At 34.6% G+C, this 25,553-nt stretch overlaps 1 protein-coding gene across 3 annotated transcripts in view; it reads left to right on the top strand.

Moving 5' to 3' along the window:
* Positions 1 to 25,553, top strand: part of LOC149804395 (uncharacterized) — a 136,365-nt gene that overhangs the window by 27,036 nt on the left and 83,776 nt on the right. For 2 of the 3 annotated variants that reach the window (XM_089939695.1, XM_089939684.1), the window contains exon 1: positions 9,580 to 9,718. The exons of the other annotated variant lie outside the window; for it this stretch is intronic. The gene's annotated coding sequence lies outside the window, so the exon portion shown is untranslated. Of the gene's footprint in view, positions 1 to 9,579; positions 9,719 to 25,553 lie in introns of those variants that run through there. 3 annotated transcript variants of the gene reach the window in all.

Raw genomic sequence — 25,553 nt, 5'->3', positions numbered from 1 at the left:
GTATAGTATTGTGCAAGAGAACGTGATGTTGCTTGCGTCGACTAGACCCCCCCCCCCCAACGAGTTTCGATAATGGAAGAACCAAGTACTCTAATGATATCATTCAAACAATTAGTATAGTACCAGTAACGAAGATCACCGCCGATAAATTAGTTTACTTAGTTAATGTTTTCAACATGATATATAAACGCACTAATGACACTCAGACGTATGCATAATGGTATGTATATCTGCATTATTTGTGTTAGGTTTCATGATTATAGATTATACGGGTCATTTATTAAATAACATATTAAATAGATCATTTTTTTCCATTTGGTACATTACATAGCTTCAATATATTGGGTTATACTTTAAGATGAGGCTCTTTCGTTAGTTAAAGATGTTATTGCAACCTTTTGATCTTAGCAACTGTATGAAGAAATATTGTTGACAATTTGATGGAATGAGTTCAGGTCATGGGATTCTCTCTTTAGAAAACCAGGTGACCTAATTTAAGATTGCTTAGCTGCTAATAGACCTTACCTTGTTTACAGCTAAAACAAGCCACACACGACCAAAAGGCACATCTACGCGATTACATATATGATGATGCTTGAAACAAAATATATCGGGTCTGATTGTTAAGACAACCCGAGCATGGCATATTTTTGGATATGGAGGGAAGTCTTGTCGAAGACGAACAATTACGAATCTGGTTTCAAGAATGGATTTGTTAAATATGGCATCAAGCGCACAATATCTCATGGATGAAAAGAAAATCGAAGCAAAGCCCGATAATGTTGGTATTGCTACATAAATTATCCGATGTACCATCTACAGCAATGAGCACGCAAGATCCACTGGCCTGTTTTTGATTTTTCATAAGGATTCATCCATTCAATGTAGATCATAATTAGTATATCTTATGTCAAATTGATTAACACACACACACACACACACACACACACACACACACACACATATATATATATATATGAGTAATAGGGAGTCCTTTTGACATCATTCGTCATCAAAAGAATATGTAATTTTGGCGCTGATAAAATCCCGAACTAAAACCTTATGAAACTGCAAGCGCCGCCAAAGCTGGCATCGTGTATTTGGAGACAGGGCCCGAAATCAATCGGTGCCTATTGGAGCTTCTATAACAACTAGCTGACAATGTAAGGTATTTTGTATCAGACCGTATTGGACTAAGGAGTCTTAGGAGACATATAATGTTGACAAAATTATTATTATTATTATTATTATCAGCAGCATTATTGCTATCATCATCATCATCATCATCATCAACAACATCATCATCATCATCTGTATTCGTTTTTGCCACAGTACAGTGAGGATACAGCTGATCATTCAAGGAATGTTTCAAGAGTTAACCATAAATCTTTAGAAAGAGTTTGTACCAAACATTACTAATGAACACCATACATTATCGGATCTGCTGGAGCTCGTTTGGTACAACGTAGAACTAGTTATTCAATGGTCGCAGGTTCGATGCCAACCCAGGCTAGCCCAGGTCTGCTGCCTCGTTGTGTTGTTTGGAAAGGTACTGGGTTCCCATTTCCTTAGCATGATATTGCCAGTGATGTTTAAAAATGCCCTTACCATGAAACAGCTAAACCAAAACACAACAAACCAGTCAAAAATACTTGCAATCAAGGTTGTTCAGTAGATACGATGTGAATGTTCGCGATTGTTAATCACAGTACTAGTCAATATTGACTAACAGCTATTGATTTTCGAGTACTATGACTGAAATAGCCGTTAATTGCAGTGTGTGTAGAGCCATGTTCGTTGACCGATGTAGCACTATCACAACTATAATATTTATTAATTTATTGAAAGTTTTCTTATAGGCAAAATATTTCCAGGAAAATTACAGTGAAAAAATATTGTTAAAAATGATACTCATAAATTTGAATACAGACACTTTACAAACATGTTCCATTCTGATAGGTGCAAAAGATTTTTAAAAAAATGTTTATATTATTATAAAAAGATGAATGTTATGGCAAACTCTCGCAACAACAAGAGAATTATAATTAATTAATCCGTTTCAAACGTTCTGCTCACTGTTCCAACTAATACCACAGACGTTTGTAAACAATGAATGTATTCTTACACAGGTGTAATAATCCATGCATATATTTGCTGTCAAAAAATTAGTGTGCGACAAAGAGAAATATTTTGGAGATATGAGTAATTTTGACATTCGTCTTTGTGTATTTCTTCATAACATATCAGGTGGGAAATTGATTCAATATCTCCTGGATAGGGAATTTCCCAACGGTATCAGCTTATACTAGTCTAAAAACTCAAAATTGTTTAATGTCTGATGACGACGAAAGAAAGAGGTAATATTAATGATGCTGGGAGAATATTACTATAAGGGCGAAAACAGAGAGCTATTGCAAAGGATGCTGGGAGTACAGAACTGTTCTCTTTAATATCCATTATTATAACAGCCATATTGTGTCTCCATATAAAGTTAGGATTGAACAAACTTGATAAATAAGCGACTTGGCACAATTTTGTAGAAACTTGAGTTAGTGTTCATCATTGATTAATCGATGGAATAATGAGTGGCGGAATAATGAGTGGTCTTTAAACCGGTCATCGCCACTTTCTGTACATAATATACCTTGGAGAAGAATTTAAATTGTTTCAGAAATAAAGGATTCATGTTTTCCTTTCTCTGTGACAATGGAAATTGTCTTCGTTAGCAAGAATACTTAATACATGGAGAAAGAGTCATGAACGATAACATCGAGTATGACATCTCGGTCATGTTCATAAATATAAACCTTAATATTTGAATTTTCATTGTCAGCTTGATCATCGTTAATGACAATAAAATGGTTGTTACATAAGATGCAAAGTTTAATTTTTAAGCCTTTTCCCGTGTATGACTGTCTTAAAGTGTTATCACAATGTATTTTAAGGAAAGAAATGAAAATGCCATACGACTTTAAAACTGATTTTAACTTAAAAAATTATGGAATGCATTAAAAGTGTAACAAATTACAACTTTGCACAGCTTTGATTTACAGGGGAATGTTGTGATTGTCGAATTGAATACAATAATGAAAAGCTACTACTTAATGGTTATTTTAATGTACATTTTGTAGTTCTTTGAAACAGAACAACATGAACAACAACATGAAATAATAATAATAATAATAATAATAATAATATTAATAATAATATTCTTTTTCAAGTTGCTGTCTGTACGTTTAAGTTTGAATTGTCAGAAAGCAGCATGAAAACCTAGATTTTCTACAAACTCGCTGCACACTAGGAAATGATTGTACCAGCGAAAAGCTGAAATATACATTAAATATTACGATAGGAAAGATGAGTGTTTTCAGAATATGACCACAAAATCAATACCACTAATACTTCTACATTACTAACTTGTCATGTATTTAGCCTGTAACTGTCAATTCTTTAAAAAGCTGATACTAAATCTATTCCAGCCTATGCCGAAAGTTTATTCATTTCACCGATCACTTATGCAAATATAAATGTTATGAATTGCAGTTACTGCAACTGCATTTGCATATATCAAAATAGATACGTTCTGCAAGATCCAGATGTTGATTTCATCTCAGACCAATACAAATATTTATGGATAATATAAAACTTTACTTTATGTTAGGCCGTGAATTACTGGATAATAGAAACATTTACTTTATGTTAGGCCGTGAATTACTGGATAATAGAAACCTTCACTTTATGTTAGGCCGTGAATTACTGGATAATAGAAACCTTCACTTTATGTTAGGCCGTGAATTACTGGATAATAGAAACCTTTACTTTGTTAGGCCGTGAATTACTGGATAATAGAAACCTTCACTTTATGTTAGGCTGTGAATTACTGGATAATAGAAACCTTCACTTTATGTTAGGCCGTGAATTACTGGACAATAGAAACCTTTACTTTGTTAGGCCGTGAATTACTGGATAATATAAACCTTTACTTTATGTTAGGCCTTGAATTACTAGATTTAAAAAAAAAACAAAAAAAAAAAAAAAAAAAAAAAAAAAAAAATTTATGTTAGGTTGTGAATAACTGGGTGATATAAACCTTTACTTTACGTTAGGCCGTGAATTACTGGATAATAGAAATCTTCACTTTACGTTAGGTCGTCAATTACTGTATAATAGAAACCTTTACTTTACGATAGTGTCAATTGCTATATTTTCTGAGAGAAACAGTCTTGATAATTCTTTGGATGATAATACGATAAATAAGTTTTCTCTGCCCCTCGACAGACATTGATAACATTATGACCAAGAAATGTCAAGGTGTTCTTAAATGCTTGCTTAGTTTAGTGGTAAGCACGGCAGCCTCGCATTCAAACGAAACAAGTGCAAACAGGTTTTTTGTCAGTTTTTCATATGCTGATTTGTGCTGAATTAGGAAAGAGAATTTGTGTTACTATTTATATCTTCTGTCCGAATATGTCATGATCAACAGCTGGCATCGCGCGGGATCAAGTAGAAAATCGGATTTTTCGGTTTGTTATACATATTGCTAAACAATATCTTTGAGCGTAAGATAAAAATATAAAAAACAACAACATTGTTAGCTCTGGGTCACTAACAGATGTTTCATCTCGTGGTTGCAACACGTAAGAATTTTGAAACAATCCATGAAATGCATCCGTTATTCGCTCGTTAAATCAAATATCCTTTCTGTGTTAGTGTTACATAGTTTTGATGGTTAAGCTGATTCCAAAATAGTCATACAGACATGCCTTGGTGAATATTAAGTAATGAAACAAAGGGAAGGGTGTATTGTGCTAAAAAAATCAAACTAACTAACCAATCGGAACTCGAAAATGTATCATTGATTTACTAAAGCCTGAATAATATAAGAAGAATACGTTTAATACTACACATCTGCATACTTAAATTCCAGTAGTTCCAAAAGGTAAACTACTCTTTCTAGACCAAGCAGTCTCGAGGCTATTATTTGAAACATTAAAATCTATTGCATCAAAGCGTCAAGACAAATAGCGCTGCGAAACTGCGACAGCATCCGAGCGATCAAAAAATAATAATTTGGAAATTGTACGCATCATACATAATAGCTCAATACCGCGATCTAAATGCTGTGCCGGATTACCATTGGCAGAGTAGGCACCGGCCTAGGGGCCCCGCGACAACGGATCAAAGTAATATTGATAAAACCTATTAGGAGATAATTGCGAGGGGGCCCATAAGTTTTCGACTGCCTAACGGCCTCCACACTGTTTAATCCAGTACTATCTAAATGGTCAATGAAAATAAATATCATGGTGTGTTCAAAGTGATATTACAGGCTGCTACCCTCGATAATACTTTACAAGGTGTCGATTCTAGCGACCCGACCCCAAATTTGTTTGATGATATTTTAAATAAGAAAGCTTTAAAAATTAATTAAATCAAATCTTATCATGGATTTAATTGCATCTCTAATATGTAAAAGATTAAAAAACTTGTATGTTTTTTAAGATATTTTAACAAATATACATTACATGAAGCACATATAATTCAGAAATTAATGGTGAAACGGACAATATACAACAGCTGCGAACCTCGTTGTATAGTGGGTTGCCAACATGTCGAATCTCTGGTTTACGGGCTTTATAGCTTCCATTATGGTCACTGGAAGCTGATACGGTCACGAGTGAACTCGTCCATATAGACGGTTTACATTGCTCACATTAGCGGTTGCAGTACAGTTTATTTATTGCTCCTTAACTGGCGATGAACAAACATATTCAGTAAGGCTTGAACCTAATCACCAGACTGGGCTTTTTCAATTATTTATTCTGAATCTAAATAATGTTAATTTGTTCATACCTACAAAATAATTTGTTGTTCGTAGATATTCGATTAATTCTACTACAATAGATCAAATATTTCGATGCGTGCTCTGCCAATACCAAAAAAGAATAAATTATAATCGTTCATAATACATTTTGCTACAAGGAAGGAATACAGCCTTTTGAATATAGTTATATAGAATAAAAACGTAACGTTTTACAGTTTAGTTTCGTTAATCTTTGAATGAGTACAGATTTTTCATCGGCATCAATTAAGAATGGTATATATGTATTAATGGCACTGAACCATACTAGAATATCCTCATCTGAAAAATTTGACACTTTGATTTGCTGAAAGCTCTGTATGACCGAACAATCAGCCCTACAAAAAGAAACATACAATACCGAGAGGAGGCTTATCTGTAAATTTAAAAACTGTCCACACCAGTGTAAATGATCTGCTTGTTATTGATTTTGGTTTTCAATGTATAATTCCATCAGATTTGTGTGTGTGTGTGTGTGTGTGTGTGTGTGTGTGTGTGTTAAATCAATCCGCAAGAGATATAAACGAATAGTGAGCTGACCAGCATAGTGCGTTCAAACATTCTAAGAAGCCCCAAGTCGAAATGAAAACGTTTACGATAAGGAATTAAGGAAACAAAGAAACCTATGGTGTACACAGCGGGATATGTTTGAAGATTTTGAATCAATTAATATGTTTCGTCAGCGAAAGAACACAATAAATAAACATAACGTTTTTGACCTTGACCTTTTGACATGTACTTATACAAGTCCTGCACATAAAGACTTTAATCTGGAATAATAATTTCAAGACAATACTCAATCGTTATGACTAATCTGTTCATCTCGTCAAAAATGATAAGGATGAAGAGATAAAAATCATGACACACAACGACGAGAAATAATTATCATTTAGGAAGAATTAGATATTTGATATTATCACGAAGAAAAAAAATCACATGTTAAAGGATATTCAGGTTGGCAGACACCATTACATTCAGTTTACAATGTATAGAACACTTGACTAAAACTGTAAGTGAGAACCGCTAATGAAACATTGAAACATTTTAAAGACATGAAATAAATATGATGGCAACTTAAAAAACAATGGACAATGAATTTCAATGTCTAATGATATTATGAAGGGTCTAGCTTATACTGTAAAATGTATAGCATTTTTATAATTTATACGTGCACTTTGCGTTGCCTGCCATTGATATAAACTTTCTCTTATTATTATTCACAGTGCTATGCATGCCTTGTTGAATGACTACCTGAAACCGGATAAGCACAGTTTTGTCTATCATGATGAGGTTGCACTCATTTACTTTCAAATAATCAGAGGATATGGAGATATTTTCCACTAGCATTCCAGGTTATTTAAGCACTGAGTCAACAAACATTGTTTTATCAATCCTGCATGCATATAATCTTTTGTTGTTTTTTTTTTTGGGTGGTATTTCATTTGTTGCTCGGGTTACATTTTAGTTCTGCATCATTGCTTTTTGGTTCCACATCTGGAGTTTGTAAATATTTCTTATCAGTTTCATATGGATTATTCGAATACATATTTACTTCCTCCAATGGTCAGACAGTTAAATATAATTCCAATACCTGTTACGACTGCTGCTGCCATGTTTTTTTTTAAAAGTGTGACGACTTTCGATACTGTAGCCGGATTAATATTTCATCCGAGCTGAATACGTTCTTTTTGGTGTTTGAATCTAGTGAATACAGCGTTGTTCTCTTGAAGATATAATACATGCGATTCTTTTACAAAATAAAACCGAGATTCATTTTAACATCTAACACGTCAGTAACATGCTGCTAATCAATGTTAGTATCAGTATAAAAGAATATGTATTTTATGGATTCATTATTCACGTTTGCAATAATCTGTGTACGAGTCTGGTTTGTTACTTGAATGACAAGAAAGAATTTATTGTGTGTAACTTGTATTTACCAATACCTGACTGAATATGGTTAAATCCATAACTATTAACTCATATCAGTTGTGTTGCTTCAGACATAAACGTATTCAATAAACCCCATGTCATATGATATGCATTAGTAGGTCCAAGTTGTGGTGTTTGTCGCTCTAACGGTTGAAAGCACAACTATCAAATTCACACTTGAATATTCCTGATTTGGTACAGTGAGAAAATCGTAAGCACTATGCACCCATCGTTCCTTTTGTTGTTATTAATTTCCTCTTTAACTTTATCCACTAGATAACCAAATGCATGACTCTTTATGCCAATCTACATATTCAATTCAGCCTTAAATGCCTCTGTACTTTTTAAACTTTCACTATGTCCACTATGAACCTTAACATCGGTTCTGCCTTGTAATACAATGATATACACTTTTTTCTTCAAATTTTATGTTGTTGTTTTTGTTTGTTTTTAATTTTCTATATGCATTATTTATTATAGTCTTCCTGATTCCTCTTGTTTGTTTTGTTTATTTCACTGTATGTATCGTACTATTTGATAGTGAAAATAGCGTCATCATGGATAATTTCATTGTCATTTGCTGCTGTGCTTATCATGTGGTCAGTACTGTTCAATTTATGGCTGATATTGCTATGTCGTCATATTTTGCAGCTTTGCTGTTTATAGATGTTTGCTTGAATGTTTTTACAGCATTGCAGCAATTAATGTTGCATCAAACCTGCTAAACCTATAATAACTGCCACACCTGTCGCTATTTCAGCTAATGACCGAATTATCTACTACACGGTTGCTACCCAGGTAGCACCTAATCCAATTTGTAATTATTAAAAATGTGAGCTTAACACTTGCTGTCAGCGGCAAATTATTTATTTCTTGCTTTTGTCACAGCTTGAAAAGTCTTTTCTGATGGAAGAGGTCACATTGTTGAATTGTACATTTTCATGTCTCTTGGTATTTACAACAGAAACGTACTCATGCAGTGGACATGTACCGGAGAATGCACAGTCCATTGGGTCAGACGTACTCATGTATTAGGTCACCATTTTATCTGGAGGTAACCACCAATGAGCAAAGAGGTGGTCATAAATGTAATAATTCAGTAATATCCATGTTTGTGAAAACTGATTATTTTTAGAAGAATTTTATAGACAATGCACTGAAATGTTATTAATAATTTTTATTTTTGACGACATTTCTCACTTGGTCCATTTATTAGCCTAAAAATTTTTTATTGCGGTAATGCAAGTTTAAAATTACTCTTGTAGTTACATCATTAACACTTATGTCAGGTCCTTGTGATTTAAGACGGAGTAGAATACATTTAGGGAGTACAAAATTTTAATTTCTCAATGCATTTTTAAAAAAAATAAAATTAAGTATAATAGAATGGATGTGTACTCATATTACAATAATTGTACCATAATTACATTAATACGTCATGCTTATTTATGTATTTTTTCATTTCTGCCTTTCTGTTCTCACGCTACATATTTTGTGAATTAAACATGTTTAAATATTAAAGCCAACTTGTGAAAGGTATAGAAGTACAAATATCCAGAATCCATTTAACTTCACATTGCCAATTAGAACGATAATACAAAGAGACAGACAGATGGACAATCAGACAGACATACAGAGACAGAGCGATTAAGAGCGTGCGTATATCAATAGTTATAAACATTATGGTATAGATCCCATTTGAATGCAGCCGAATGGATGCTATTATCGAGAAACGGTACTTGTAAGTCTAGGTACTATTTTGTTTGGAATCAGTTTTGAGCTTCACAACCTAGAGCTGACATAGTGAGTAAACATGGCTCTTTGTACCACGTTATTCATAAACAAGTACAACTGGGAATAAGAAGTGATTTATTCCGTGCCAGAAGTGAGTGGATATATATTCAGGCGCTGAGGCAACTGATAAAGGTATGCTTATTTATACAATTTTTTCAAGCTTGACTCATTAGGAATACAAACTCACAAGACCGGTATATGTCTTATGAACGTGCTTTTGTCAGGATGTCAGCGTTCATTTAGCTCTAAAATATTTCTGCATTATAAAAACCTGTACAGAAAATTAAAATGAGTTAAAACACTGATCATATTTGGAATTCAGTCAGCAGGCATCACTGGAGTAACTGGACTGTGTTTTCAAAATGTTAGTTATATTGTCGCACTTGAATCCTAATTTAAGTGACACCGTCTATAATCCTCGACACCATCTTTAACAGTCGTCATCATATAAAATTATCAAAACAATGGTATGAAGTATCATATTGAATAGAGAAACGTTGATTGTATGTCACTGTCTGACATTTAATCGAAAGACGTTTTTTGTATGTCACTATCTTACATTTAACTAAGAAACGCTAATGATTAAATCGGACATTTAAATGACTGTCCTAGAAATAAAGCATGCACTTTTCCTTTCATAATGATAATTATACTTGAAAAATTAAATGAAAATCTCCACTTAACGTATAAAATAAAAGGTTATGTCCGAATATAATACACATGTAAAGTATGATAAAACCATGAAACCCTCGAATATGCAGAAGAAAATAAGTTCAAACACTGGGTACCATGAATGACTTGTGCATATTTGCAATACTATTGAAACATTCTACTTCCACCTCAACCTACCAAATTCCATTTGATTAGCTGCGGCAGAAGCCAGATTTTATATTGCTATAAGGAGATGTAGAAGTGCAATCTGGTCAAATGGGAAAACAAATGTGCACATATTTTTCAAAAACTATATAAGAACCAATGTATCAAAGATTCCCGTGCAAATGGACGTATCTTTTGACCTAAAATGGATATCTATCGTCCAGTGGCAATCTTGACCATTGATCTTGCAAACAAATATTATGTTAACGTTGCACTGGATATGTTACATATGATCAACAATAACCCAGACGTTTAACAACGACGTTACGGATAAGATTCGTTTCTATAGGAGCTAGTTCTTGTCAAGAATGTTATTTATTACAGATCTAAAAATTTAAATTGTTACGAAAACTCTTCAAAATACCAGGCTGTAGCTAATTCAATGCAAATAGTTAAAATGATTGATTTGCCCATTTTATTGTTGTTTCCCAATTGAGCAAAGGTTTTGGTGAAAACGACAGCGAATCGTCATCAATTGAAAAGCCGCACAGTACATTTACATTGTTTCATTGAACATTTTGTCATCAAATGAAAAAGCCGCATAGTAAATTTACATTGTTTCATCGAAAATTTCGTCATCAAATGAAAAGCCGCACAGTAACTTTACATTGTTTCATTGAACATTTTGTCATCAAATGAAAAAGCTGCATAGTAAATTTACATTGTTTCATCGAAAATTTCATCAATTGAAAAGCCGCACAGTAAATTTACATTGTTTCATCGAAACTTTCGTCATCAAATGAAAAGCCGCACAGTAACTTTACATTGTTTCATTGAACATTTTGTCATCAAATGAAAAAGCTGCATAGTAAATTTACATTGTTTCATCGAAAATTTCATCAATTGAAAAGCCGCACAGTAAATTTACATTGTTTCATCGAAACTTTCGGCATCAAATGAAAAGCCGCACAGTAATTTACATTGTTTCATTGAACATTTTGTCATCAAATGAAAAAGCCGCATAGTATATTTACATTGTCTCATCGAAAATTTCATCAATTGAAAAGCCGCACAGTAAATTTACATCGTTTCATCGAAACTTCCATCAATTGAAAAGCCGCACAGTAAATTTACATCGTTTCATCGAAACTTTCGTCATCAAATGAAAAGCCGCACAGTAAATTTACATTGTTTCATCGAAAATTTCGTCATCAAATGAAAAGCCGCACAGTAACTTTACATTGTTTCATTGAACATTTTGTCATCAAATGAAAAAGCCGCATAGTAAATTTACATTGTCTCATCAAATATTTCATCAATTGAAAAGCCGCACAGTAAATTTACATCGTTTCATCGAAACTTTCGTCATCAAATGAAAAGCCGCACAGTAAATTTGCATTGTTTCATCGAAATTTCTTCATCAAATGAAAAGCCGCACAGTAAGTTTACATTGTTTCATCGAAAATTTCGTCATCAAATGAAAAGCCGCACAGTAAGTTTACATTGTTTCATCAAAATTTCTTCATCAAATGAAAAGCCGCACAGTAAATTTAGATTGTCTCATAAAAAATTTCTTAAGCAAAAATAAATAAATAAAAAATATGCTTTACATATCGGCATCATTTATTTGGTCAAGACGCTAATAATTATTATTGTTATAGGTAAGTTTGATTTTATTTGTATTTTCTATGAAACTGCTACGCAACAATACTTTTCGATCATTCAAATAAAGGGATACAGGGAAGAGCGATTCTCTAAATACATTATGTCCATACTAGAAAAGTCTTTATACAAAATACATGGTGTCAACCCTATGAAAGTTGCTACACTAAATACATGATGTCCAGATTGGAAAAGTCACCATACTATATACCTTTTGTCCATGCTAGACAAGTGACCACACCTAAGTGGACCAGTATTAGTATGCTTGCACCATGCAGTTGTTGTTTGACACTTAAGCTATTTTCGAGCAGTGTTCCGACCTGATACACTTCCGGTCACAGTATCATAACACTCCAGATCCTGTGTATAGATAATACATGAACAGAAACTGTGCGGATTGAATGAACCCACAAGTTTAAATTTAGGACTGCGGATATATATATATATATATATATATATATATATATATATATATATATATATATATATATATATATATATATATATATATATATATATACTTAAGCTAAGCATGCGTTCATAATTACGGCTGTCAACATATATTCAGGAAGGCACTCAGGGCATAACGTCAATATCAATAACTCAATCTGATTAATACTCCCTTGGAAAACTCTTTTCCAAGGCTAGGTAAAGTGGGTTAATTTTGTAAGCACATGTTTTCAACATAGCAGAACAGAAAGATATAGATCAGAGGAATGTCTCTAAATTTCGTCTTTTTCACAATTTCGTAATGCAGCCACTAATCTTACTATCTTATAAAGTGTTCGCTTGGAGTTCAATGAACTAGAAGCGGTCTTAGAGCATTTTACACGGTGTATTTGCAATTATGTGCAACCATAATTGCCAATTATCAGACAGTTGTTGCAAATGCAGCGATGGTAACCTGCGTATTGTAGGTACTTACAGAATATGTAATAACCGGTGTTACTTATATATTTTAGGTACTTACCGAGAATGTAATAACCGGTGTTACCTACATATTGTAGGTATTTACACAGTATGTAATTACCGATGTTACCTATGTATTGCATGTATATACAGTCTGCCATAACTGCTTTAATTTGGAGACTATTCCATATGGGGTATTGTTATAGATGAGAAGGAATATTTATATAAACGTCAGTAGTGAGTGGGGGCGATAGGGGACAATGACACTTCTATTTTTAAAAAAGGGTCTCGTTACTATGGGGACAAGAGTTATAGGGACAATGGGAATTAGCATCACAGACAGGGTCTCGACACTATAGGTGCAAAAGACATTTTATCAGGGGTGACATCAGGGTACGGGACACTGGGAAAAAAATGGCAATAATGTTGCAAGAGGCTGATCTCAATCAGGCAGAACCGTGCCTGACCTGAATACGCGTTACTCTAGAGACAGGGTTAGAAACATAGACAGAGACATAGACATATTACACAAACATAGATTGATGAACATAAATCTATCACACAAAAGATCGACTAAAATGTTTTTGGGCAAGACAGAATAGATATATTTTCGAGGCAATGGAGTGATCCTAAAAAGGACGTTTTTATGTTAACACCATTCCGTTAATATAGAGGGCATGGCACGGATCTTCTTTACTTCCTCAAACTTCATCTGACTTCTGGACCATTGATTAAAAGTCTCTTTACACAGCCTTGTCTCTCCACATAGGTTCTTCGTTTCCAAAAGGCCGTATTGGTGATCTGGGTAATAGTCCATTGTGATTTGATATACATGGGATAGGCCGGGTTAAACAGCATTGACGATATGAGGGTAAACGATTCTAGGTTAGTCCACATTTTGTGACGAGAACAGATGAACAGAATAAGGTGAACTGCGGTAATTGATAGTGGAAGAGCGGATCGAAACGGATTGAGTTCTTTCACCAATCCTAACACGCGTTACAAAATTCAGTCATAGCACGGAGTCTGTCTTCCTATCTGAAGAGACCCGCCTGTGACGCCACATTCCTTATATAGGTACGCTAGCGTGTGTGCGCAATTAATAAATGCGACAGAGTTATAACATGACGGAAACTAAGAAGACTATGAATTGAGGTGCACCGGCTGTGGAGACGAGGAGTGATGGCATCTCAGGTGCTCCTAAAGCAACCACAATCCTACTTCCAGAGGGGAACGATTTTAATTGGGATTTAGCGGATTTTCTCTCTTCACAAGAATATGTTCCTGTACCAGTACCTTCTCCGCTTTATTCCTTCTAACCGTAATACGAGGATTTTAAATAGAGACAGAAAGAAGAATTGGAATTTTTTTTGAAACAGCAACAGCGAGAAGAAGATAAGGCAAGAAGAAAACAAGAAGAAGAAGAAGAAGCGGAGAAGAAACAAGGTCTAGGAGAGAAGGAGGACAGTGAAAGTCAAGCGGTGACGTTACTCTTAGACATTTAGGCAGAGTTACGGAGTCTGAAAGAAGTGTGTCAGACTTCTTTAATACGACCCAAGAAAAAAATACATTCCCGGGCCCAACACTCCAATCCCGTCCAATCCCGTCCACACGCCTGAGATACCAACGCTAATGAGTTCTACCAATTCAATGACAGTAGCAGGTCCAAACAAAGGTCTTGACTGGGGAAAAGGGATAAGGCAGTTAAATCTCATTACTGCACGTTTCTGAGTTTATTTTTCGAAACAAAAAACAAACAGCCAACGGTCCTTTCAGGGCCACCCACCTCTCTCAAAAAGAGACTACTTAATATTTGCCAAAATCAAAAAAAAAAAAAAAGCACATGTGTGAGTGTAGGTCCTTATTATAAAAAAAATCAAAACCAAGAGACACTTACGTTTTACTTTCTGGTATATTCTGGTACAAGTTGAAATCATTTTTCACAGCACATAACTAAAAAGTTCATAGACTTTTTCACTCTCTCCTACTATAATTTGTTTATTGTCACAAGTTTTTCCTCTTCTTTCTCACTTTCTTCTCTTCTTTTGTTTTCCTTCACTTTCTGAACGTGTCTGGGTTATTCCTTTTCGGAGGTTTCCTCTTCTTCCTGATCGGAATACCTCCCCTACTCCTGTTGTTTCTTAGACCAGTCTGAAGACCAATGTCCTTTCTCTTGACAATGATAACATGTATATTGACCTTTGTGTCTTTTGACGCTTGTGGACATTTAGAAGATCAGTGCCCTTTCTTCTGAAATATATAGCATGTGTCTTGAATTTTATCTGAAGGGGGTGGGGGAGAGAAGCCCGCGGCTTCTCTGAAGGAAACCTTTGTATGACACCTCGCAAAGCTCTCATCAGATGTTCGATCGGTGTTGGTTCATCCATCTTTCTGGTAGGGTTGAGAGTGAAATGAATACCTTTAGGGAAGACACTGACCCTTTATATAGGGATGACACTGACCTTACATTGATATATAGTGGACCATGGTGTTTAAAATGTGGATTATTTAGTAGGTGATATGGGTAGTTGGTGAAATGGGATATTTTCCTTCATCTCCGTACTTGAGACATATAAATTGGAGCGTTCGTCATTCGCGCCATTCGACACGGAATAAAAAATGACTTGAAACGACATGGACAAGATGATGAAATTGCTAGAGGTGGTGGATGCCATAGGTGTGGTGGAAGAGATGCTCATGAGAATAGAGTTCCGTCCGATTGAGGTCATCCTCTTGCAACATTATTGCCATTGTTTCCCCAGTTTCATGTACCATGACGTCAAACCTGTTAAAATGTCTTTGTACCTATCGTGCCGGCACCCTTTGTTAACAAAGTCCTATTGCTTCCCCCCCCCCAATCGTCCCCACTGACTACTAACGTTTCTTCTTTTGGTTGTTCGAAAGCTTAGTTTATAGTTTTGCATAAAAATGTAAGTTGGATAGATGGCAAAATGGCAGGACAGGATTAAGACTTTGCCAAGGGGTATGAGATATTTAAGATGGGGGTGGGCGAACATTATAGATCTACAAATACGCATAGAAAGCACTCCATAAATTGTCCTTTATACATGCATAATTAGTATAGCTATTATTATATTAATATAAGCATTAACAGTTTTGACCTATTTATAGTTTGTTTAAACACGTGTAATTTTATACATATGTCTTAATCTATTCTGTTTTAGGTCTTAAAAGAGCTTATTATGCTGTTTCTTTGGTTTTAGATAACTTTTATATTTCTTTTTAAAACTCTGATTTGGATTTGCTTTGATAATTACGTATTTGTCCCGTTTAGAGTCTAATTGTTATGTTATGCCTAAATACGTGCTGATATCTTTTTTTATAAAGGGGTTGGTTACAAGTACAATATGTTTGTCTAAATGTTGTGTTCCTTTGGGAACGAATTAACTGACTGCGTTTATCTGTCTAGAAAGACATAAGAGGGTGGCTTGTTGATGTCATAATGAGGTTGTATTTTGTGATAGATGGATGTTGTCATAATGAACTTGGATTTTGCAATGGATTGTGTCATAACGAAGTTGTATCTTGAATTAGATTGATGGTGTCATAATGAGGTTTATTTTGCAATAGATAATGAGATTTAGATTGATAAGGAAAAGATATTCATTTAAGTTATCTGTTTAGAGTAGGAAAAGAAATAGATCCTGGAATGTGTCCAGAGGAACACGACATTCAATGCTGATGAGGTGTGACAGTTGACTTCTAGAACAACAGTGTCGTTCGGTTAAACGCTTAAACCAATGATGCTATTTTGGGACTTTGGGACATGAATATTTGATTCAGAATTTTATTGTGGCGTCCTTTGAAAAATATTTTAGCAAAATCTTTACTCATAATGTTCATCTGGATACCGAATTGCTGCTTTGGCAAGTTCTTGTATAAAGTCTGCCAAATGTGTTTCACATGGCGCAGGTAATGAAATATTTTGGGACTGACACGTAGTTCAGAGATTATAAGCATTTCTTCGTGACATTTGATTTGCTTATTGTGCCACGACGATGCCATGCATATGACGCTTTTGATTTTAACTTCTTTTCATATTTTTCTTTCCCTCTGTTAATCGCGCAAATTTCTTATGAATGTTTCAACTTTGAAGGATATGACCCCGTAAATCAGTAACAGTTGAAAACGATGAAATGTATGTCGGAATTTTTTAATTAACGTTGCATCCTTTAGTTTTGCTTATCCCTCTAGTTTCTTTCCCATTCCCAAATATACGGTGTTTGAATGCTTGGTATATTTTACTTACTTTGGACAGTAACACTGTCTCTGCCAACGCATCAAAGGTATGTAAAGGTGCACCTAGTAACTGAACGAAAATTATTTTCAGACCTAAATACTGTACATTACCTGATCATCCATTAATAGGACAAAAGGTCATTTCAGTTACCAATAATGATCCCGATTTCCAATATTTGCCTAACTGCTGAATATCCTGGTCGAATGCATTTATAATTGGTGCCACACAAATGGATAGAAACGAAAGGCGCTTACATGAATTATCTCTTTGTTCGTAACACTTTTCACGTAGGGATCAGGGCTGCCATTTCTTGCTTGTAACAATAACGCTAAGCAAGGATCATGCATACATATTAGTAAAGTGGTATAACATTGATACAAAAATGAGATAATAAGTGACTTCGGGAGATTTTTCACATATGTAAAGATACTGATATTTGTGAATTTGACATAAATCCTTTTATTGATTTCTGTTGACACGGTGATTAAAATCTTTGCCAATCATAATACATTTGGGTCAGATTAATTGCCGCACCATCCCAGGGGTCATTGAATCATAGGAATATGGAACACAGAATAAATATTAACCTTGTTGTTCGTTTATATGAAATATTATGGATCAAAGAGATTTAATGAGCAAAAGTCTACTCAGCACCTAAAGTTGTAACAATTTATAAGTTGCTGATACATGATCGTAAAATACATTAAACTTGCACGCTCATGTATTGTTTATGTTTCCTGGATCGAATATTAAATGTAGAGACAACCTGAACATATAAATTGTTATAAAGAATGAGGAATATATAAGACCTGTACTCTTTATTTTTTATTTTTTGCAAATCATCCTGTCTGCTAATATGATCAGTAGGATGGATATATTACTCAATGAATTGGAAACACTGGCAAATACTAAAAATCTGTGTAATCAATATTAATCTGAAGTCACGCATGAAGCACTGAAGCTTGCCGAGAGCATGCCCGTTGGAAGCTGGCAAGATTAGATCCAAGCTGTACCAGCATGCGCATCAGAGAAAACTTTTTTAATTTATTTTATCCAATTACCATTACAAACACCTGCATTTCCTTAAATCTTGGGCAAACGAGAGGATGTAAGACACCGTTTGTTTTCTGAAGTGCTAGATAACACTTAATTTTATAGATATCGGCCATGATTATTTACGCTTATAAAAATCTATAATCTGTGATAATATGGGTGGGACAACTTTGAACAGGTGCTGAAAGCAATACAAGAAAAAAAGGTTGTAAGCTTCTTGACTACGATTTAAAGATTTAATGAAAAATGTATTCTTGATAACCAACATTATCTTTAAGATAGCAGCATATCAAATTCACCAAAAGGAAACTGTTGTACTCCAAAATATTTATTGGGTGGAAGTATAAAAATCGCCCGAATTAAGAAACCCACAAACCGCAAAGCGAGTGAAGACGACGCAGAGAGCAAATGGGGAACAAGGAACACAGCAGCAAAACCAAGAATTATTGGATTTGCTAACAATTTCGATCCGTCCTGGATATTCAAATTGGAGTCAAAGGACAAAATATATTCCTCGTTACCCAGTTGGTAGTACAAGATGGAAAGGTATTGTCCCTGTTGGCATATTTGGTTTAAAGCGCTCGCCTGTACCGATCACTACCATCTCACCTTTGTAACCTCGGTCAATATGGTTATGGGAAAATGCTTGCCAGCAGCTTCCGGTGAGTCGATGGTTCTTCCTGGTTTCTTCCTCCACCAGTTATACTGGCCACTATGTATAGCCTATCACGTGCTGAAAATTGGCGTTGAACCTAAAGAAGAAAAAGCTGAAAAATAGTCCTGACCTTAAAGGACCCTTAAAAATCGGTATATAAAAATCAAGTAATCGACCGAAGCAGCCACTTCAAGTACAAGGCTAAGACTTCCAACAACCACATCGTTTCATACCAAAATCCCACGCAGATGCCTCCAGCATATGGCCAATTATCTGAGACACTGGTATATGAAGAGGTGTCCTCTTTAAAGAACCACATGTGATCGTTGTTGGCTACCGACAACCCCAAAGCTTAAAAAAACCACTTTGCGCTAGTATTGTTTTCATTAATCTGAAACTAAACTTACGGAGGTAAGAACATAGATGCAAAGACAAGCCACTACCTTCAAGAGTTCATTAACTGCAGTAGCTTACAACAAAAGTTAGGATGTGTCAGTTAAACATATTTTACGTCCTGATGTGCAAGACTGGTGCCACCAAATATGTTGCAAAATAAATGACTTCAGAAAAAGAAAGAGTAGCTACAAAAGTCATATAAAAGAACAAAGTGAACACAAAACTCAACAACTACTTAAACTAATTCTGACACTCTGTTTATTCCTCGGAATTCCGCACACTGAGTCAGATTCACAGATGGACTGATGATGAACGTGGTCATAAAGAGAAACATTAGATACTTCAGATATGAACATGGTGAATTTGGCTTTATGAAAGGCTCTAGTTCAATGGTGTTTTGTTTATCCTACGGTGAGTCAATTTTTTTCGTATAATTTGGTTAAACGTGAATAATATATAATGTCGTACAATTAAAACTAGTATTTATATTATTATTATTATTATTATTATTATTACTACTACTACTACTACTACTACTGGGGCCCCGAGTGGCCGAGTGGTCTAAAGCGCTCTCCGTTACGGATCACTGCCATCTCACCTCTGTCTGCGGCGGTTCGAGTCTAGGATTCAGCCAACGTGGGTATGTGAGAAAGCTTGCCAGTAGCTTCTCGTGGGTCGGTGGTTCTTTCCGGGGTTTTCCCGGGTTCTTCCTCCACCATTAATACTGGCCGCCATGTATAGCCTATCGTGTGCTGAAAAATGGCGTTAAGCCCCAAAACAACAACAACAACAACAACAACAACAACAACTACTACTACTACTGCTACTATTACTACATCTTTCTGACCGCTCCGATGGCCTAGTGGTTAGAGCGTCCGCCTCGGAAGCTGGAGGTCGTGGGTTCGATCCCCGGCCGAATCATGCCGAAGACTTTAAAAAAATGGTACTAACAGCTGCCTCGCTTGGCGCTCAGCATTAAGAGGTTAGTGTTAGGACTGGTCGGCCCGGTGTTAGGATAATGTGACTGGGTGGGACATCATGATACATGTCTGCGGCATGATGCCCCAGTGCTAGACATCAGTATAAACTGCCACACTGCAGACATCGTAGCGATATGATTACAAAATTGTTAAAGCTACGTTAAAAAAATCAAAATCACACACTCACGTACTACATCTCTCCAGTATTTTCCAGCAAAAAGTAAATACATTTATATTTATGTTTCTTAATGTTAATATTATATCTGGTATGTTAAATCTAGAAGAGATCAATGATCAATTCCTGTAGCTCACTCCCATAGGTGACTCGAATTTCTCGTAATGCCCGGGTAACTCTACCACAATTGCTATTAAATTCTTTGTTGACAGCTGAACCAGCTATCTCTGTGCATGCTACACACATATGCTTCATTACAGCTGAACCAATTATATCTGTGCACGCTGCACGAGAATGTTTGGTTACAGCTAAATCAGTTATCTCTGTGCACGCTGTACACAGATACTTGGTTTCGTCTGTCATTTTGGTATTTTTTTTTGTTTTGACCTTCTCTTATTGTAGACAGTTTCAATTATCTGTACTAAAGTGAAAACATTTTACTGTTGTATGATTTTGATCTTTGTGTAATTATTTGTGCGTGTCAAAGCACATAAACCAAACAAGAGATATATAAGACTGAACAAGTTTAAGTACTTTCCACGCGAACATTATTTACTTTCATAATGTGGCCTATGTACGAAATGAAGGCATAATATTGCAAGCATTGAAAAATGCTAATGAATTATTACAAATGTACCTACAAGATTGTAATGTCAGACAGTAACATATATGTATTTACGGCAGAGATATATTACTGTATAGATGAAAACAAAACCTAAAACAAATGAAAAAGAGACAGAAAAATAAAATGACACTGGCACCGAGGGAATGAGGGAGTCATACGTAAATTACTTCAGATTGGGAGAGATAGAAAGAAAGAAAGATAGATAGATAGATAGATAGATAGATAGATAGATATAAAGGATGGACATATAAAACAATTAAGTTTACTATATATTCTCTACATTTGTTTCGCAGTACTGACCTTTCCACTGTGTGGCAATCAATACAAATCATATGTTAGTCTAAAATACCCTCAAAGATGACTTCATGGTGAAGTTCTTGTCAAAGGCTGACCTGCATTTTTTTGAGAGGCTGCACTGTAAACAGAGCAGCATGTAAACAGAACACAGATTTCACTTCCGGATCATCACCAAGGCCTTATTACTCACTGTGCACGGTCGACAAAAAACACATGGACAACTATACTCTGAGCTCATATTCTCAAGAATAAACAATTACCTTTTGATTTATAATTAAAATACATAAATCTATCTCTTCTATCACCACCAAAATCAGAGAGGAAAGAATGTTCTAAAAATAGACTAGAACTATATTCGTGGGTGCAAGACCGAACTATTAATTGTGACCAGGTTCCTGACAGGCCCAATTTTGTATTGTCAGTTTTAGTCAAAGTTTTATATTTACGTGCCACACTATTTCAACTTTATGCATGAAGTCTTTTTTGAATTTCCTTGCAAATAAGACATGTGACACCCGTCAGGAAGTGCGTAGTGCTGGTGTTCCACAGGGTGCAAGTTTTGATCCAAGTGCTCATGAGAAACCAAAACTAAATTTGCATTATCTTGATAAATTACATTTTAATGGAAATTTAAATAAACATTTAAATTTTAAAAACTAAATTTTATTGAACAATTACATTTTCATATAAGTTTTAAAACTCAGTTTGACAAAGTTTAGACAGCAAAGTTGACTAATGAATTGTATTTAAAATAAATGGTAGTTTGGGTCTGTACAACAGATACTATTTTTCCCCAGGGTTAGTGAAGCAATATAGCTCATAGTGATTTTGGCAGCAAACCGCAATATGCCTGTCCAGATGCATATAGGTGTACACATTAAAGAAACCATGACAGGTGCTATGTTCCACATTTATTGTGTCAGGCACTTATGCAGTTGTTTGTATAACTAATATCGCACTCAGATTTAAAATTCTGATGGATCACTACCATGTTTTATAGCAAAAATGCATTCCATTTCAATGTTGGAAACTACAAAAAGCGACATTGGGATATGGAAAATACACTTTCTAGGGAGGCTCTACCTTACTGAACAATGGTGCTAATCTCTCTCATGAAGTCATAAGCCATGTCTTCGAGGTGCTCTATATCAGTGTGGTGATATGAACTAGTCTTGATCACCTATGGCAGTACACTGCACATGTCTTCATGAAACCTTGCTATCAAAACCGGACTACTGGAGAGCTTCTAAGTTGATCCAACTCTAACACTTTGTTCCAGATACCAGGCTAGACCCGAAAATGTATAACATGTTTCACTTAATTCTACAAAACAGCAAGGTGTAGGTAAATGAAGTTAAAATGTGTTAGGTATTGTGATTTCAAAATAACATTAAGGCTGCAAGCATGGGAAAAAATATTAAACTTGACAGAGTGACACTCAGAAATGTGAAGCAATGGCCATGTGTTAAAGTGATGAATTCATCCTAAATTATATGAGGTTTCTAGAAGCATATTTAGCCATTTACAGGTTAAATAACTAATTAAGTAAACTATGTATTATAAAGTTTAAGGCAATGTTGGGACAGTGAGGTTTGATTATTGGTGCAAACATTAGTACATAAAAGTATACAGAAAGTCAAGCGACAATGTACTAAATTAAAATATATTACTATAAGCAATCTTATATATGAGGGAAATAACAATTTTGGATATTGCAAGTGAATACCGCCAAATGTGACCACACAGATCAACTATAGGTACCAATACATCCTATATCATCAACTAAATGTGAAATTCTGATCCACAAAACTTGTAAACAAGGATGGAAATTTTGCATATGTGGGACATATACAATGTACTTGTTAAGATCAAATGTGCAAACATATTTCAAATGATTTGTTTGAACATTTATAGTTTTATAGTGTATTTTTAAGAATGTTGGTTACCAGTTATTAAGCTGAATGATTCAATGGAATCGGATTCAGCTGATGCTACAATACCGCACTCTGTCAAAGTACTAATTGAAATATGTTACCATACATAGGCATATTCATGATGAAAATAACATTTTGGGATATTTTCAGTGCACACAGCCAGAAATGTGCTTTACAGATTCACTGTTGGTATGTCAGCCTATATGATATACTGAATGTGAACGTTTGATCCCAAACATTCTAAAATGTATGGATATTTGTTCATATGGGATATCTAACCAGGTTAAGATCAGTTGTACAAAGTTAAATTCAAATAATCTGTTTGAATATTTCTTATGTGTCAGTTAAATATTATTAGTAATTAATAATGCATAAAGAAAAATGGATCATTTGAATTCCCTTAACATCATATAGGCAACAATGCCGCACTACATCAGTCAATATCTTAACCAAACTGAACAAGAAAATGGAATGCATTGTGTGTTCAACGTACATCATTTTGTTGTTTTCTTACATCCAAGGGTAAATATACCTGGGGAAAGTATATTTTATCCCTTTGACCTGTATCTCATTCTCGGACAGTTTAAAATGATTTAGGTGAGAACTTGAGTAGGTTCTAGTATAAAGTTTTCATCTTTGTCCTCTCACTAAATAACCCATAACTATGTTTATAAACAATTACTGAAGGCTATACAAGCAGATATGTGTTACTCAGGAAGTCACCCCATCTTAAACACATAAATTAACTGCTTGGATCCCTAATAAAAAGTTTGAATGACCAATACAAAATAGAATTTTGTCTTCGTGTATTTTAAATAAAGATCTCATTTTGACTGACAAAGCTATTTTGTCTGACAAAATTTGACAAATATCCATCATTGGAGCTTGCATATAGTGTAGGAATATATACATGCCGATATCATTTAATATCATTCCAAAAAAATATTATATATGTGCATTTTGGGAGGAAATTTATTCTTCTTCAAAAATGGATTAAATTGTTTAAAATAATAAATAATTTGTTATTTTTAATTTCATTCTTATATTTTCAAAGTCAATATACATAACATATTTAAAATTTCATGGGTATATCATTAAAAATAAAGATTTTATGCCAATTTAAACTTTAATCAAATACTTCACTGACACGACATGGAACACAATTCATTTTGCTCTATATTTTCTACATTTGTTTCTCAGTACTGACCTTTCCACTGTGTGACAATCAATACAAATCATATGTTAATCTAAAATATCTTCAAAGATGACTTCATGGTGAAGTTCTTGTCAAAGGTTGATCTGCAACTTTTTGAGAGGCTGCACCGTAAACAGAGCAGTATGTAAACAGAACACAGATGTCACTTCCAGATCATCACCAATGTCGTATTACTCACTGTGCACGGTCGACGAAAAACACACGGGCAACCACACCTTGATCTCATATTCACAAGAATAAACAATTTCCTTTTGATCCCTACCAAAAATACATAAATCTAACTCTTATATCACCATCAAAATTGGAGAGAATAAATGTTCTAAAAATAGACTAGAACTACATTCGTGGGTACTGAACCGGAACTATTAATTGTGACCTGATTCCTGACAGACTGGCAGACATACAGATAGATAGAGACATGGATGGATGGATGGGTGGATAGATAGATAGATAGATAGATAGATAGATAGATAGATAGATAGATAGATAGATAGATAGATGGATGGATGGATGGATGGATGGATGGATGGATAGATAGATAGATAGATAGATGGATAAGTAACAGAGATTTAACAGCTAAGTATGAAAACATAAGTTGTGACTAAACAAATATCTCAGTTGCAGTCATATATTTTTCGACAATTTAGTAAGTATTCCCGTTGATCTCAAGCGACTGCACGCGGTTACATATTAATACTTATGCAAGTGGTTACCCAATCACATGTATGCAATGAGTTACTTATTAATATCTATGCAAGAGTTTACTCATTCATGTCTGTGTAAATGTTTACCCGTTAATATCTCTATAAGGATGTTACCCAGTAATAACTATGCAATGAGTTACCCATTTATATCTATGCAAGGAGTTACATATTATAAATATGCAAGGGATTACCCATTAATATCTATGTAAGGATGTTACCCATTAATATCTATGCAAGGATGTTACCCATTAATATCTATGCAAGGAGTTACATATTAATAAATA

This window comes from Sinohyriopsis cumingii, chromosome 2, assembly GCF_028554795.1.
Source record: "Sinohyriopsis cumingii isolate HCF-2022 chromosome 2, ASM2855479v2, whole genome shotgun sequence".
In the NCBI taxonomy this organism is placed as follows: Eukaryota; Metazoa; Mollusca; class Bivalvia; order Unionida; family Unionidae; genus Sinohyriopsis; species Sinohyriopsis cumingii.
This window is presented reverse-complemented; position numbering and strand designations above follow the sequence as displayed.